The sequence below is a fragment of the Ambystoma mexicanum genome, chromosome 9 (genome assembly GCF_040938575.1).
Source record: "Ambystoma mexicanum isolate Mex_15411 chromosome 9, UKY_AmexF1_1, whole genome shotgun sequence".
NCBI lineage: Eukaryota > Metazoa > Chordata > Amphibia > Caudata > Ambystomatidae > Ambystoma > Ambystoma mexicanum.
In genome coordinates, this window is record NC_090931.1 from 1130996832 (window position 1) to 1131011206 (window position 14375).

At 48.2% G+C, this 14375-nt stretch overlaps 1 protein-coding gene across 1 annotated transcript in view; it reads right to left on the bottom strand.

Moving 5' to 3' along the window:
• Positions 1–13227, bottom strand: part of LYPD6 (LY6/PLAUR domain containing 6) — a 290041-nt gene extending 276814 nt beyond the window's left edge. Inside the window, exon 1 of the mRNA XM_069616496.1 lies at positions 13089–13227. The gene's annotated coding sequence lies outside the window, so the exon portion shown is untranslated. The remainder of the gene's footprint in view (positions 1–13088) is intronic.
• Between the last annotated feature and the right edge of the window lie 1148 nt (positions 13228–14375).

Below are 14375 nucleotides of genomic sequence, written 5' to 3' on the forward strand. Positions count from 1 at the left end.
CGCAAAAACGAGTTTGACATAAAACCCCTTGTTTGGCAGTTAGAGTGAAGATGCTAATGCCAACTTCAAGAAACCATTCGCATACGCTGGCCATGAGCGAGCTGGCACTTATTGTCTGGATGCTTATGACGGAACTCCTCCGGGCTCCACTGGGCCAATATCTATGCATTTAGCAGCAGAGATAGATGGGAGTTTTGCAACGAAGGCAATTGAAATTCAGGCGGGTTACTTTAGACCTGACTCTCCAAAACTAGCAGCTAGGGAAAGGCCCTTCATTCAGAGGTGACATGGTTTTCTCATTGGCTTGGAACCAGTCGTGTGATACCCAAAGCTTACAGTACAGATTCCCTCACTGAAGTATTTTTTGAATAATGGGTTTAAATTGTGCTTTTTATAGCACACGATGTTCATTTTTTGTTAATTGTAAAAAGCCATACCGTTTGCAATTGGTTTAGTAGGGTAACTAATACATAAATCCAATAGATGCAAGCCACCAACACATTTCCATGATGCTGCTTCACACAATATATGCTGATATTAGAAAACATGTTCATGTTGGATGTGCCCATACATTTTCCTGCTGGCTGCACCAATATCTGCCAGAATTACCATATCAGAACATACTCATTTTTGCTTTGCACATATTGCCAGTATGGCACTATAATAAAACATGGCCATGCTGGCTTTGCCAATATATGCCAGTCACCCCAAGTAAAAACATACTCCTTCTGGCTGTCCCAGTAAATATTCCATACCACAGGCTTTGCCAGTAAATATTCCATACCGCAATTAGAAAACAATATAAGCCAGTCTAGCCACGTAAGAATACTCATCATACTCGCTTTACCCTTGATGCCAGTAAAAACATGTAATGCCATGTCAGCAACTATATCTAGACTGATTGCACCAAAGTATGCCAGTCTAGCCATGTAATAACATTTGGCCCATTTAGCCTTGTTATAACACATACCATGCTTGCTTTACTCTTGACACTCCTTAAAACAAGTCATGCCACAGTATAAAAATATATCCAAACTGGTTCACCAGCATACGCCAGTGTTGCCATGTAATGCACTTAGGATCCCCCTATGATTATAAAGTACTCTGTTGCTTCTCAAAGCTAGGTCTGTGCTGAATAACTACCCTAATAATAATACTAAAACTAACAATGTTTGCTTTACTCTTGGTGTCCTTTAAATCATTCCATGCCACAGTATGAAAATAGAGTCAGACTGGCCCACTAACGTAGACCAGTCTAAATACTCTCCCCTACACCCTAGCCCCCCACCCCAGTGCACAATCAGAGGCATGCTCCGTGGCCGGCACACACGCACACTCATTCATACACATACATCTATTAATTTCTCCCATTCACACAAGCATTAATTCATCCATTCATTTCTCACATTTACTCTTGCACACATGTATTTATTTATTGGTCATTTGTGTAGCGACTATACACTTAAGAAGCATTTCAAAGCGCTTCAACGCAGGGAGGGTGAGTAGTTTAATAAAAGATTAGACATTCATAATAGGCAATGGAATATTCAGAATGGGCAAGTGCTGTGCATTTAGTTGCACAACCTAAAACAGGAGGAATACAAAACTGTTACAACATATGACATGAATTATTGTCCGTGCCTAACAGTCGTTGCAATAATGCAAGTGCTATACATAAAAAGGAGGAGTGGGGGTAGGGTAAGACGAACAGTGCAAAATAAGTGCAAGAGACACAATGTGGGAGAGGAGGGGGAGAGAGCGGGGGGCAGGGAGAGGCACACTAAGAACACCAAAAACAAAAAGGTGGCTGAAGATGGGAAGTGACCTAAATTCAAATTGAAGCAGAGGCACACTAAACACATCAAAACGAAAAAGTGGCTGAAGATGGAAAGTCGCTGGAATTTGAAATTAGGTGAACAACCTACTCACAAGTCAATCTGCAGGGCTGCTTGAAGTTCTGGCAGGCCAGGTGTGAGGGGTCACATTCAGCCCCCAAGTCCAGGTGGCTTAGGCAAGATGTGCTGCAGGGTGGAGGAAGAGGGGGTGTCTGGTCCAGACAGGCACAGACAGGAGCCTTAGGATTGGGGCCTTGGTGCCGGGGTCCGGCGTTCACCTGCCGGTTTCAGTATTGCCCGCTTAGATGGAGCACTGGCCAATCACACAGCAGCATCAGGCTGCATCAAGTAGTGGTGAAAAAGGGACAATCCTCGGGCGGCAATGTTGGGAGATGGTCAAACTACATAACACATGGCCAAACATGAACAAAGAAATGCCCCTCAAGCACATTCATACTGATCGTTAGATGGGGAAGATCAGGGGAATTATGGCAGTGAGCGCTTCTATTATGGAACAAAAAGCACCCCGTGAGCATCGAGCTCCAAAAAGAGGCCTGCCTGGTGCAAAAAGATGGCTGCAGGCCCCTGAACAAAGCAGAGCCTTGTGGTGTAGGGGGGGGCTCTGTTAGGCCCCCAGTTGTTGCATCATCTGGCTTCATGCAATACTCATTCAATCATGCATAATTACAGATGCAATCAAACACTTGCATGCATGCACACACATACAAAGAGATTTCTCTTACCTGCAGCACCAGGTCCAGGCGCTGTCTTTCAAAAAGGGCCTACATCTCTGGTGCAGCATTAAAAGGAACCAGGAAGCAGAGAGAGCTTCCTTGTTTGTGAAGGCATACGCGGTGGAGAAAAAGCACCTTGTTCATGCTGCTCATGGGGACCTAATTTATGCAGGGAGGTGCTGGAACAGCACCTAGAGAGATTTAAACCTGCAGTTCCTCAGCCTCCACCTCCAATGGGCTGTGGAAGGTGCAGGACAGGAAACAAAACGGCCCCAGGTTTGCATGGCCCATTGAGCATGTGCGCTGAGGAACTTAAACTGTCAACGGGAAACCATATTTCCCCGTTTACAGTCAAAGCCGGCACATGAGTGCTTGGGAGCACTTTAGCTGGGCAAGCTTTGGCTCATCCATCATGGGCGACTGTGGTGGGTCAGCACCCTGTCGCCCATTATGGACAAGCCACCACTGATAAAAATGTAAGCATGCAATTTACAGCACATTATATTGATTCTCGCTCAACGTGAAATGATGGAGGTTATGGTAAATGTTGAGCTAATCCCATGTCTGTATTTTTTTACAAAATTCAATCAAATGTTACATGAGTCAGTGGACTTTATCCTGATTTACATAGCCTGGAAATAGTCCAGAATACTGCCGCCTGCAAACTTTCTCCAGTTCATGATCTCGCAGTAAAGCACTGTGCAATACCTCTTGCTAGAAATCAGCAAGCTTGATTCCTCATTCAGGTTAGGTGAATCCAAGCGCTTTGGGAATGGAGGATGCTGAACTCTGGTTAGATGTGGTGATGATGGTCTCTTTCTGAAGCCCTTTGTGGAGACTTTCACGGGTGATTTGTGGCAGGGGCACACACTTTGTTTCTATGTGGGACATTCTTTGAAATTGAATGAGGGCTTGGGCATATATGCCAATATTTATTTATTTATTCTCTTTGAAATTTGTATAGCGCACCGAACCCAGAGGCATCTGGGCGCTGTTCTTACAAGAAAAACGGACCATCCAAAAGTACAGTGGTTGCCTAGTTGCACCTGTGCAAGTCAGGCAAGGAGATAATACAAACAATATAAAAGTTCAGTGGTTACATATATGCACACGTGCAAGACAGGCAAGGGGGTAATACAAAAAAACTAGGCTATAAGGGCAACCCTATAAGGGTTTTGAGATGTGTGTACTTTGCAGGTCAATTAGACCAAATGGAATTATTTTAGCCATGGTAAGAACTGGAAAAGTGTAGAAATTGCAGCGTGGGTGCAAATTCCAACTTCACCCTGCTAACCAATGTGTGATGCTGGCCATCTCATTCAATCTTGCAAGCTACAGTGGACCCCCCTTTCCACCTTGAAAAATATGCTTTGTCTATTCCATTCTGCAGCGCTGATCCAGTCCTGTTTTGTCCTTGGGGGGAGGGGGGCGGTGCTGGGTTTCAGAGGTTTCAGAACTGAAAGAGCACTGGATTGGACTATCGTCTACCGGATGGAATGCGACATGTCGGCATGCATGTGTCGTTGTGTCAGCGCAGCTCCATTTTCTATCTGTGGAGGTGAGTTCTGTGTTTAGTATACTCCTTAGAAACGTGTTTAATGTCCTATTTACACAACTGCGCAGAAAACAATACGTGACCCCCTCTCCCCCACCCACAGGTTGTCGACCACTGAACAGTAAAAGCGAGCGTACGAAACAGAAAAAAGGTTGTCTTCGTGTTTTGGTGAAAGCACCAAAATGCTGCAGCACACCTGCGTTTCCCTAGTTGATTATGTAAGAAGACGAAATAAAAAGTCACATTTCTAACGTTGCATCCCTAAAACAGTAACAAAAAATACAAACTGTTTTCAAATTTAAAAATCGAAGTAGTTCGCCATTATTTCAGTCAAAACATTAGCTGCGTCCCTGGAGAGTGCTGCTCACGAGTCCATGGGCCTAATTCGCAACGCGCTTTCCAATGAGAGTGCGCTATTGTGTAACAGAAGTACTCAAGTACTCGACCTTCAACTTCATATTATCCTCGGCTCCTCAGTGAACAGAGGATGGCACAGGGGCAACGCGCCTTGTGTTGGAAGAGAGACCCCACCGAGCAACAAAGGGTCGAATCCTGGATCCGCACGCGCATAGAAAGCGAACTCGGGAAGATATGAGGCGCATTTAAAAACATAATAATAATATTATCAATGGAAACCGCAGGGTTTTTACCGACGATTTTACAGCAGTGTTTATATATAATTCTTTACAGAAAGCACACCCTCGATTTCCCACAAGAAAGGCTATCTATATGGGGGCTATGAGTAGTGGTTTCTAGAAACAACATGAATGCATGTGGCGTCAAACATACAATTAAAAAACAAAAAAAACTACAAGTCCCATAATACGTGTGCCTGAAAACCCACAACTGGCTCAAAGAATGACGCAAGAGATGGGGTCAGTCGGCAGGTATACCTTTATGAGCCAGGAAATACCCAAACGCTACTGCCATGCAGGCTGCGGGCAGCTTCTCTTTGCGAGCTGCTTGTGCCGAGCCCGTCCCGCTGCTGTACGTGCGCAAGGAGTCGTATTTACGGCGCGCTGTCGGCCTCGGAATCGCCTACCGCTGGGAGTTTGGCGTTAACTTGGCGGCTGCCGCGGCTCCGCTGTGGGACGCTAAGGTGGCGTCCCCTTTACGTCGCGCGCGGCCTTCGTCTGCTCGCACCTGGCCGGCTGATAACCTGCCACTGCCACTCTGTTTGTCTTCAGTTCACGGGCCAACGTTAGCATTAGGGGGAATGATGAGGTGCCATTAAAAAGACACCTTTTGGAAGATGAATGGGTGGGCAGGGAGCTGGGAGGCCACCCGTGTAATTAACCTATGTACATGTAAACAGCAAGGCATGAATTAGGACCCCCTCATTATCCAGATAAGGTCGATGAGAAGCTTCAAATATACCTTGGGCACTTAACCCTTTATGTCCTTCTCTGTAGGCTGCTCTGTTGTTATGATAAACTGGCAGAAGAACCCACGAGCAAATGATGATGGGAGCCCAGTTTAGTCCACCTACCAAAACAAAAGACCGCTCATTTATTTAATTGGGTTTTCTGTGAATAGGGTGGGTTTGTTTGTATCACTGAAAAGCAAGAACACTCTGGGCCTGATTTGCAACAATTTTTCGATGGGAGTTTCCCATTGGAAAACGCTTTTGTAAATCAGGCGCTGTGTGTGCTGAGCCTGCCTTGACTGGCTGTCGCTGACCATGCACCAAGGTGAGTGTTATGCGATTTCCATTGCTCAAAGCACGTATATATGCTCGTTCTTAAAAGTTTATTTTTAACTGGGGGATGGGTACGCCCCTTGTTATATAAATAATATATGTATCTGTAGGCCATCCGTCCATAACTTTACTATTGTCATGGACATGCGAGAAAAAAAATGAAATGTGTATTTATATCATTTTGTGAGTATATATTGTGATGTACTCTGAAAGGTTTACTGGAAACCATAGCACAATGCACACATGAATAAATACAATATATACAGCATTAAACATGATTTCTTGTGGACTTTTTTTCAAATGAAGGGCCTGATTCACAGAGCGTTTTCCAATGGGGTTTTGCCATTATAAAATGCTTCTGTGAATTTGGACCTACGTGGCTTACACGTACTTTGGTGTGTGCTAACTGGTGTGCATGGGACAACCAAATATGCATTCATCAGAGCTCTCTGCTGGGAGCACGGCAGAAGGTCTGTAACCTTTCCAAATCTGTGTTTCTTCTTTTCATCCTAGGAGTTATATTCTTATTCGTTATAAACGCAAGACCCCAAGTCCTAAAATGCAAAAGAACGAATAAAAACGAGACTGAATGGTCGACCCCCGCCGGACGCGGGGCTCATTGGGAGCTTCGATACACAGGGTTAATGCTCCGAGAGACGGGAGAGTGGCATAGGCTCGGGCTCCGACAGACGGGAGAGTGGGATAGGCCTGGGCTCAGAGAGACGGGAGAGTGGGATAGGCCTGGGCTCCGAAGGATGGCAGAGTGGGATAGGCCCGGCCTCCGAGGGAGGGGAGAGTGGGATAGGCCCCGCCGCCTGGCCTTTTCAGACCCCTTTTTGCAGCTTTGAAGTCATGGATCTCCTGCCAGGGCAAGGCCTGTCCAGGGGTTATTTAAAGAGTTTGGTTACCATTTTAAGCTTGCTTGAAATGTAAAGAGGCGCTCTCGTCGTAGGTGCTTTACCAAATCCATTTTAAAATAAGTGTGTGCCTTTCTGAATCTGATATTTGATTTAGCACCAAGCGCCCATTCAAATGAGACACTGTTCCTATGACCTACGCGGCCTTATTTACACGGTGCTAAACAACCTCTGGTAAAGTGACAGTGAGTAACACACATGAGTGATATACATCCGCTGCAGAGTTCAGTAGAATAGGACATGTCCTTATAATGACTCTCACGACATTTCATCCACGAGCTTGAGACCTTTATCGAGAATTTCACCCCAAAAGCAAGGATGTGTATTTTTAGGGAATCCGCAGAAATATGGGGTCAAACGAGAAGTCCATCCAATAATCGTGAGTGTGGATGGTCTGCATGTTTATTTGGTGACTGGGGAAACTCGGCAGCGTGCAGCTGTTCGGTGACGTCAGGAGTCCAGCGCCGCAAGGCACACGCAGCGGGTGTTGATATTCACTCAGGCGTGAAAACCATTGCAACGACTGAGTGCCGAGTCCATCTGTTCCCTGAAAGCCAGGCTTTGCCTAAGGTGCCCAACATGACCTGGGGTCACCTGGCGCCACGTAAACAATGTCATCCACTCCTCTCCAAAAGCTGATGCCAGTTCTAGTCCAGTTGCCAGTGTCTTGGTATCCACATTTGAGAGCTAGAAGGGGGGGGGCGATGTACATGACGATCAGATGCAGCAGGTGGGTACTGCTACGGCAGGAGGCCCGCTGCTTTGACGTGGTCGCTGCAGATATGCAAAGGTTCTGGGGAGGAAGGGGTGCTGTGGAATTCTGGAGTATGGAAAGTGCGGGGAAATGGAGACATCTTCACAAATTCCAATAAAACATGTAATGTAAAGGGTCCTATGTAACATGACATTGAACAACCATTTGCAAATAGGTTGCACACAAATGTTTTACGTACTCAGAGAGCAGACCAGCCCTCAGAAAAAACCCGTATGAGTTCATCGCAGGTGCACTCTGGCATTTTATACTCACTGGACCTGATTCACAGAAGCATTTTATAAAGGATTATGCTCTGTAAATCAGGCCCGCTATCACCTAACACGCTTCTAGGTACAGATGTCTGCGAGGCCCTTTCCAATAATGGGGCAAAATGCAAACCAATGGTATTAGGTGAAAAAACGCAAAAGCACCCAAATGTCATTAAAACATTGGTGCATATGAGCACCTCTAGTGACCCCCATCTTTCCCTCGCACCGACACGACGTGCACCCTACACTCAATCAGTGGATAGTGGACGCTACACTACTTTAAACATAGTTCTCCTTTCTAACTCAGCCTACCTGCGATTTACTGTTAGACTGCAGTCACTCCATCTGTCCACGATGCATGAGAACAGAGATGGTATCATGCATTTCCCGTCAAAATAATTCCCTTTAAAGGTTGATGATAAGGGTTTAAATGACCATAGGATGCATCACACGTCATGTTTACTCAGTGCAGAATGTACACTGAACTGAAGTGTGTGCAGGCAACAGACGTGTCCTCGGTCACAGCCTGGAGCTCACGTGGGTGGTGCAAGGTAAGGCTCTCTCATGAGCTATTTGTATTTATTTCAAGAACAGGGATGTCAATTTCAATCAGAATTTACTTATAAAAACACATTTACAGATGGTGCAGGCAAATCCCGCAAAGGGTACCAAGACCATAGCACAAAGATGAGAACAAGGAGTGAGACAGTTTATGAGCAAGTAAAAAAAGAAGTGGGACATACAGCAGGGAGGAAACAGAAAGAGCAGTTCTGCATACAATCATCTTGTGAAAGAGCACCCGACAAGCACAACCGCGCCCAAGAGGTGCACATTCTGCCTGCATTACAGAAGCTTGCTTCCCCTGGGCTTATCCAATGCTTACATGTACACATGTGTACATACCCTTTGTTAATGTCTGTGAATGTCGCATTTGTCATTGGGGAGATGCGACTATTGCAGTCGGGCCACAGAACAGTGTATACGAGTAGACATGTAATATGTCATTTATTTCATTGGCTTAGGATGGAAGGCCTTTGGAGACTCATTGGGCCTATGTCAAAGGGCTCCAGAACTCTCCTGATTGGGCAACGAGAGGCCTGTGGTATTATAGTGTGAAATGACTGTTGTATGCTCCCCCCTCCACCCATCCACTGCAATATGTTTTTATATCTGATAATTATTACGTCAAATATTCTGCCTCTGCGAGGAGATTACATTAGTCGATATATCATAAAATGTTAGCTACCTTTAGTAGTAGGTCATTTTGATTTTGCAAAAGCATATGGGCTAGATCGAATTGGAACGCTTTCGGGTCTAATCCCAAGAAAGTGGAACCAATTCACAATGTACCCTTTCCGTTTACGTGAAGCGGGTCTGCGTTTTACGTGCATCCTATCCACTTGGAGGCTTACAGGGAGCTAATCATCATCATCATCATTATTATGGCGTTTATTGAGCGCGGACCTGGCTTCGGGAAGCAACGGAGCGCTTTACAGAGGCATACACCAGTACAGATGCATAAGAGAGCGCTTTTTAGAGGTAACAGACCAGATATACAGCGGGAGTAGGATACAGAGGGGCACAGAGAAGGGGTACAGCTGTACAGGGTGGAGCGGACGCGAGGGGTGGGTGGCATCTAGCGAGTGCAGTGGCGCAGGGGGCGACGTGAAGGCCTAACTAAAAATGCACCAGTTCACGGATTAGGGAGACATTGCATGGCAAGAGCAAAGCACAGCTCTGTTAAGAGCACTGTGGCGGCGCCGCCACCTCCCAGGTGACGGCCAGACCGACCCTCCTTCATGTCGACGTGAATATTGAGGTCACAGGAACGGACGGCAGTGCTGGCTATGCTTTCTTTCCATTACCGATGATGGTTGTTTCACCTCATTGAGGATTTTTTTAGATTTAAGATTTTGGTCTCAAGATTTGGATGTGGGGATCTTTATGTGTTAGTAATGCACTGGATGTATTCCATCACACATACACAGGGTCCCATTCTGGTGTGACACATGACTAGAGTTTTGCGCATTTCACTGTATGATATTTTATATGTATGGATATTATGAATTTTAACTGATGACATTTTTGAATTTTGTGTTTTTTTTATTATATGGATACGTTCTAATTAGCCAGCTGTGGCGGTTTTCCAAGATATATAAGGATAATTAAATAAAGAATTGTTATGTGACAACATGAGATCCCTCCTCCTCCTTTCGTCCTTTCAGTGCAGCCTGTAAGAGAACTGTCCTAGTGAATACAAGCTGAGGCGCGCACTTCTGTCGCAATGCTTGGGGTGTCCCGCCCGCGCAAGAAAGGATTTCCGAAGCGAACGTTCTAGATATGTTTACATATAGCAGGAAAGTGCGTGTAAAATAGGCCGCACTTACAGTCGCCGCGTGTCTGCGAGTGGGCGGCGAATAGAACCAGTCAGGCCGAGTTCGGTTGCTCTTTACACGGCCACGCTAATAAAATCCACTTGCCGTCTGCCTGGAAGCCTCGAAGGCCCCTATGGGGGCAAAGGTTAAGGCGGGAGCCTGCCCCCAGCCCTGCGCACCTCGGACACAGAGCAGGGCCACGCGACCGCGGGCCTCCATGGAACCCCCATGGGCAGCGGCCCCACTCTTTGCTTCTGATCCTTAAACATGCATAGTTCTGCGATCGCTCGCCCTTACTCTTGGATACCCAGAAGTTGGCAAGCACAGGGGGACATTGCCACGAAGGCCCGTGAGCACCCCCCGAACTCCAGAAGAAGCCTCCGAGTGTTATTTTCCACTGGACAATCTTCCATGTATTGTAAACGATTATGGCTTCATTAACCCATTGAGTTCAATTCGCCCACAGAAAGGCCACCCTAAAAGCGGCGGTGCGTGAATTAACGCAGCCAGCCCAAAAACAGGCTCTCTGAACAAAATACAAGGGGTCTGATTTACAAAACGTTTACCAATGGGATTTCGCCATTCTAAAACGACTTTGTCAATCAGGCCCGAGATGAGCTAAGCATTGTCTTGTATTTTTCTAAAACGTAACTTAATGGCCCGGTAGGTGCCGAGAAGTTGCAACATACCCTCGGCAGTGCATTTGTTAAACACTTACTGTTTCGTGAAATCAATATAGAGGGCGTCAGTCCCAGCACTGCCTTCAGTTGTAGGGAACTCAGATGCGGTCCCTTATTTTCACGTGACTCCGGGTGTGTTGGTAGTTCGTAAGTAGGGTTATTTGTGAGTAACGCTGTGTGTGGGGGTGTAACGAGGTGATGCACTTGAGCAAAGCCAGTGGCGTAGCACCAGTCAGGAGTGTTTGAAAGAGCAGAGCCTGGGAAAATGCCCCTACACCTGGCATCAAGATGCCCGCAACGGTGACATAAAGCTCACGTTTCAGGACATCCGTTTCGCTCAAAATCAACAATAAACAGCCCTTCATTGACATGTGGACAGAGAGCCATTTGACGTCGAGATGCTGTTGCTGGGGGCCTGCTGCTAGTCGGGGGCCTGCTACTAGTTGGGGACCTGCTGCTAGTTGGGGGCCTGCTACAAGTTGGGGGCCTGCTACAAGTCGGGGGTCTGCTGCTAGTGGGGGCCTGCTGCTAGTTGGGGGACGGCTGCTAGTCAGGGGTCTGCTGCTAGTCGGGGGTCTGCTGCTAGTCGGGAGCCTGCTGCTAGTTGGGGGTCTGCTGCTAGTCAGGGGTCTGCTGCTAGTCGGGGGTCTGCTGCTAGTAGGGAGCCTGCTGCTAGTTGGGGGTCTGCTGCTAGTCAGGGGCCTGCTGCTAGTCGGGGGTCTGCTAGTTGGGGGCCTGCTGCTAGACGGGGGTCTGCTGCTAGTCGGGGGCCTGCTGCTAGTTGGGGGCCTGCGGCTAGTCGGGGGTCTGCTGCTAGTTGGGGGTCTGCTGCTAGTCGGGGGTCTGCTGCTAGTTGGGGGCCTGCTGCTAGTCGGGGGCCTGCTGCTAGTTGGGGGTCTGCTGCTAGTCGGGGGTCTGCTGCTAGTCGGGAGCCTGCTGCTAGTTGGGGGTCTGCTGCTAGTCAGGGGTCTGCTGCTAGTCGGGGGTCTGCTGCTAGTAGGGAGCCTGCTGCTAGTTGGGGGTCTGCTGCTAGTCAGGGGCCTGCTGCTAGTCGGGGGTCTGCTAGTTGGGGGCCTGCTGCTAGACGGGGGTCTGCTGCTAGTCGGGGGCCTGCTGCTAGTTGGGGGCCTGCGGCTAGTCGGGGGTCTGCTGCTAGTCGGGGGTCTGCTGCTAGTCGGGGGTCTGCTGCTAGTTGGGGGCCTGCTGCTAGTCGGGGGCCTGCTGCTAGTTGGGGGCCTGCTGCTAGTCGGGGGCCTGCTGCTAGTTGGGGGCCGGCTGCTAGTCGGGGGTCTGCTTTGTTTGCGTACATGTGGAAATCGGGAAGGAATCCCAAATGGTAGAAATTGATGTTGAACGTATATATCTATATACAAGTGGGAATCAAGCAAAACAGTGCAAGGGGCCGCGTGCTTGCTCAAGCTGAGCCATGGTGTGGCTTACAAAGGCGTTTCCAATGGTCAAATGAAATTTAAAAACGATGTGTAAATCAGGCCCAATGGACATGAATCACAAAAACGTTTGGGAAAGTCCCATTGAAAAAATGCTTTGTAAATCAGGTCCATAGTCTCTTAGATTACCACAGCCCAACAACGTATACACTATCCCTGACTATAACGATATATAATAAATAAATAAATACCGTGTAGGGGAGATGCACTATAAAGAGTACACTATATGGCCACCGGAATTTCCGTGAGTGGGATTTCTCGATAATAACTCAAATTCGGCTAGAACGAAGAGGCAAGCGGAACGTCGCACGAAGTGCGCAGAATGGCCAGTGCTTGTGAGACACAGGCCGGCTCCGCTCCCTCGGCTGCAGGCGCACCGCAATGCCCCCTCATCCGCTCCCCGGGCCCGGCAGGGGCTGCCTGAGACTGTCGGCACCGGCTGAGCGCAGGCCAGCAACGCACCAGGAAATCGCGCAGAGCTCGCGCAGGGCCACGGTGCGGGTCTGCGCCTCGGACGCGGCTGCAGAGCCACCGCCGCCCACTACCGGGGTGACTGCAAGCAGCATCACTCGGGTGCGCGTTGAACACCTGACAGCAGCCTATACAGGAAACTCGCGGTTCAGCACCCCTGGGTGCCTGACACACACAAACAAACACCAAAGTTCAGCGCGGAAAGGGACAGGCGCCGCTGATGGCCACCGTGCCTGCTTTGTGTGTGTGTGTGTGTGTAGTGGCCAGCCACGTCTCACTCACACACACAAAGCACGGCACCGTCCTATACTGCCCCCAAAGCTCAGGGTTCCCAGCCTCCCCAGAACTTACCACGGCCCATGGCAACGGCTCATTCCGGGAAAGGGACACCTGGCTCCCAGCGCTTTGTGTACCTTCCTGTGGAAATTCAATCCATGCAGCCCCGACTTGGATGCAGTTTCCAAACAGCCTGACTTTTCCTCCTAGGCAAGCGGCAGGACAACTCCCCCTGCCAGTCAGGCAAGCGCAGCCAATCAGAGCATGGTGGGCGTGGCTCAGGGTGATAATGTAGGAAGAGTAACCCTTTCGCACGAGAGTTGCTGCCAAGTGTGGCAGCGGCGCTGGCTGCGCTCCTTTCAGCTCCAGGGCGGCGATACGCTTCTGTGCATGGAAACCTCGCCCTTCGCAGGAGGACGTCGGCTGTGCATGTACATGCGAATTCCAGTTTTTAACCCTAACCAGTTTGAAGGAATCAAACAGCGAAACGATGCTAGGAGATGATATCCAGTATCCGACCCACCCAAACGAATAACACGTACACAAGTTCAGTGAGACCACCATTGCCCGACTGACGTGCCCGATACATCATTTACACTCCTGCGAAACATCGCTCCGGATAAAACAGAGAGCTGCTATATGATTCCTCAAAGGAATGCTGCTTATTCGGGCCGTGCACATTTCTTGAAAACTATAAACAAGCGCGCCTTGAAGGCGTGACACGAGGCGTGCGCAAGAAACAGAGCATGCACGTCCAAAATAGCAGCTGGCTAATCTCTGTCCTGAAATGAATGAACAATCGAAAGACACGGCTTGGGTTTCAATGATATAAAATGAGGGTCCCAATAAATGTACACATGTACAAATCCGCAATGATAAGACCCAAGCATCGACAAAAACGACCTCGTGCTAGTTTTCACAATGTCACAATTGTCGCGAAGTTCGGCTCCTCGTCTTGAGCGCTCTTCTGTGTTGACAGACTCATGGCTTTGTTTAGTTATTCAGGAACCCGGAATTTTAAGTGGCCTGTCACTATCATCCGTCTTCTTTTAAATGGGTAGTAGTGCTCTCTCTATAATTAGGGCGGTATATTAGAGTGGGCGTTTTGGTTGTTTACAGAGTCAAGGCGGTATTGGGTCAGATTTGCCATCAGGATTTTAAAGATAGGCTTACTTATGCCAGGCGCTCCCAAACCTCCTGCATCCAATACTGGGCCCGATTCACACAGCGTGTTGTAATGCGCAGGCCCGTTGGCAAATGCTCTGAGAATCAGGCCCACCATTGGGCCATATCACAGAAACTTCGCGACAGTGAAAATGCCACTTACACTATGTTAATGTTAAAGGATATTTGTACCACTCA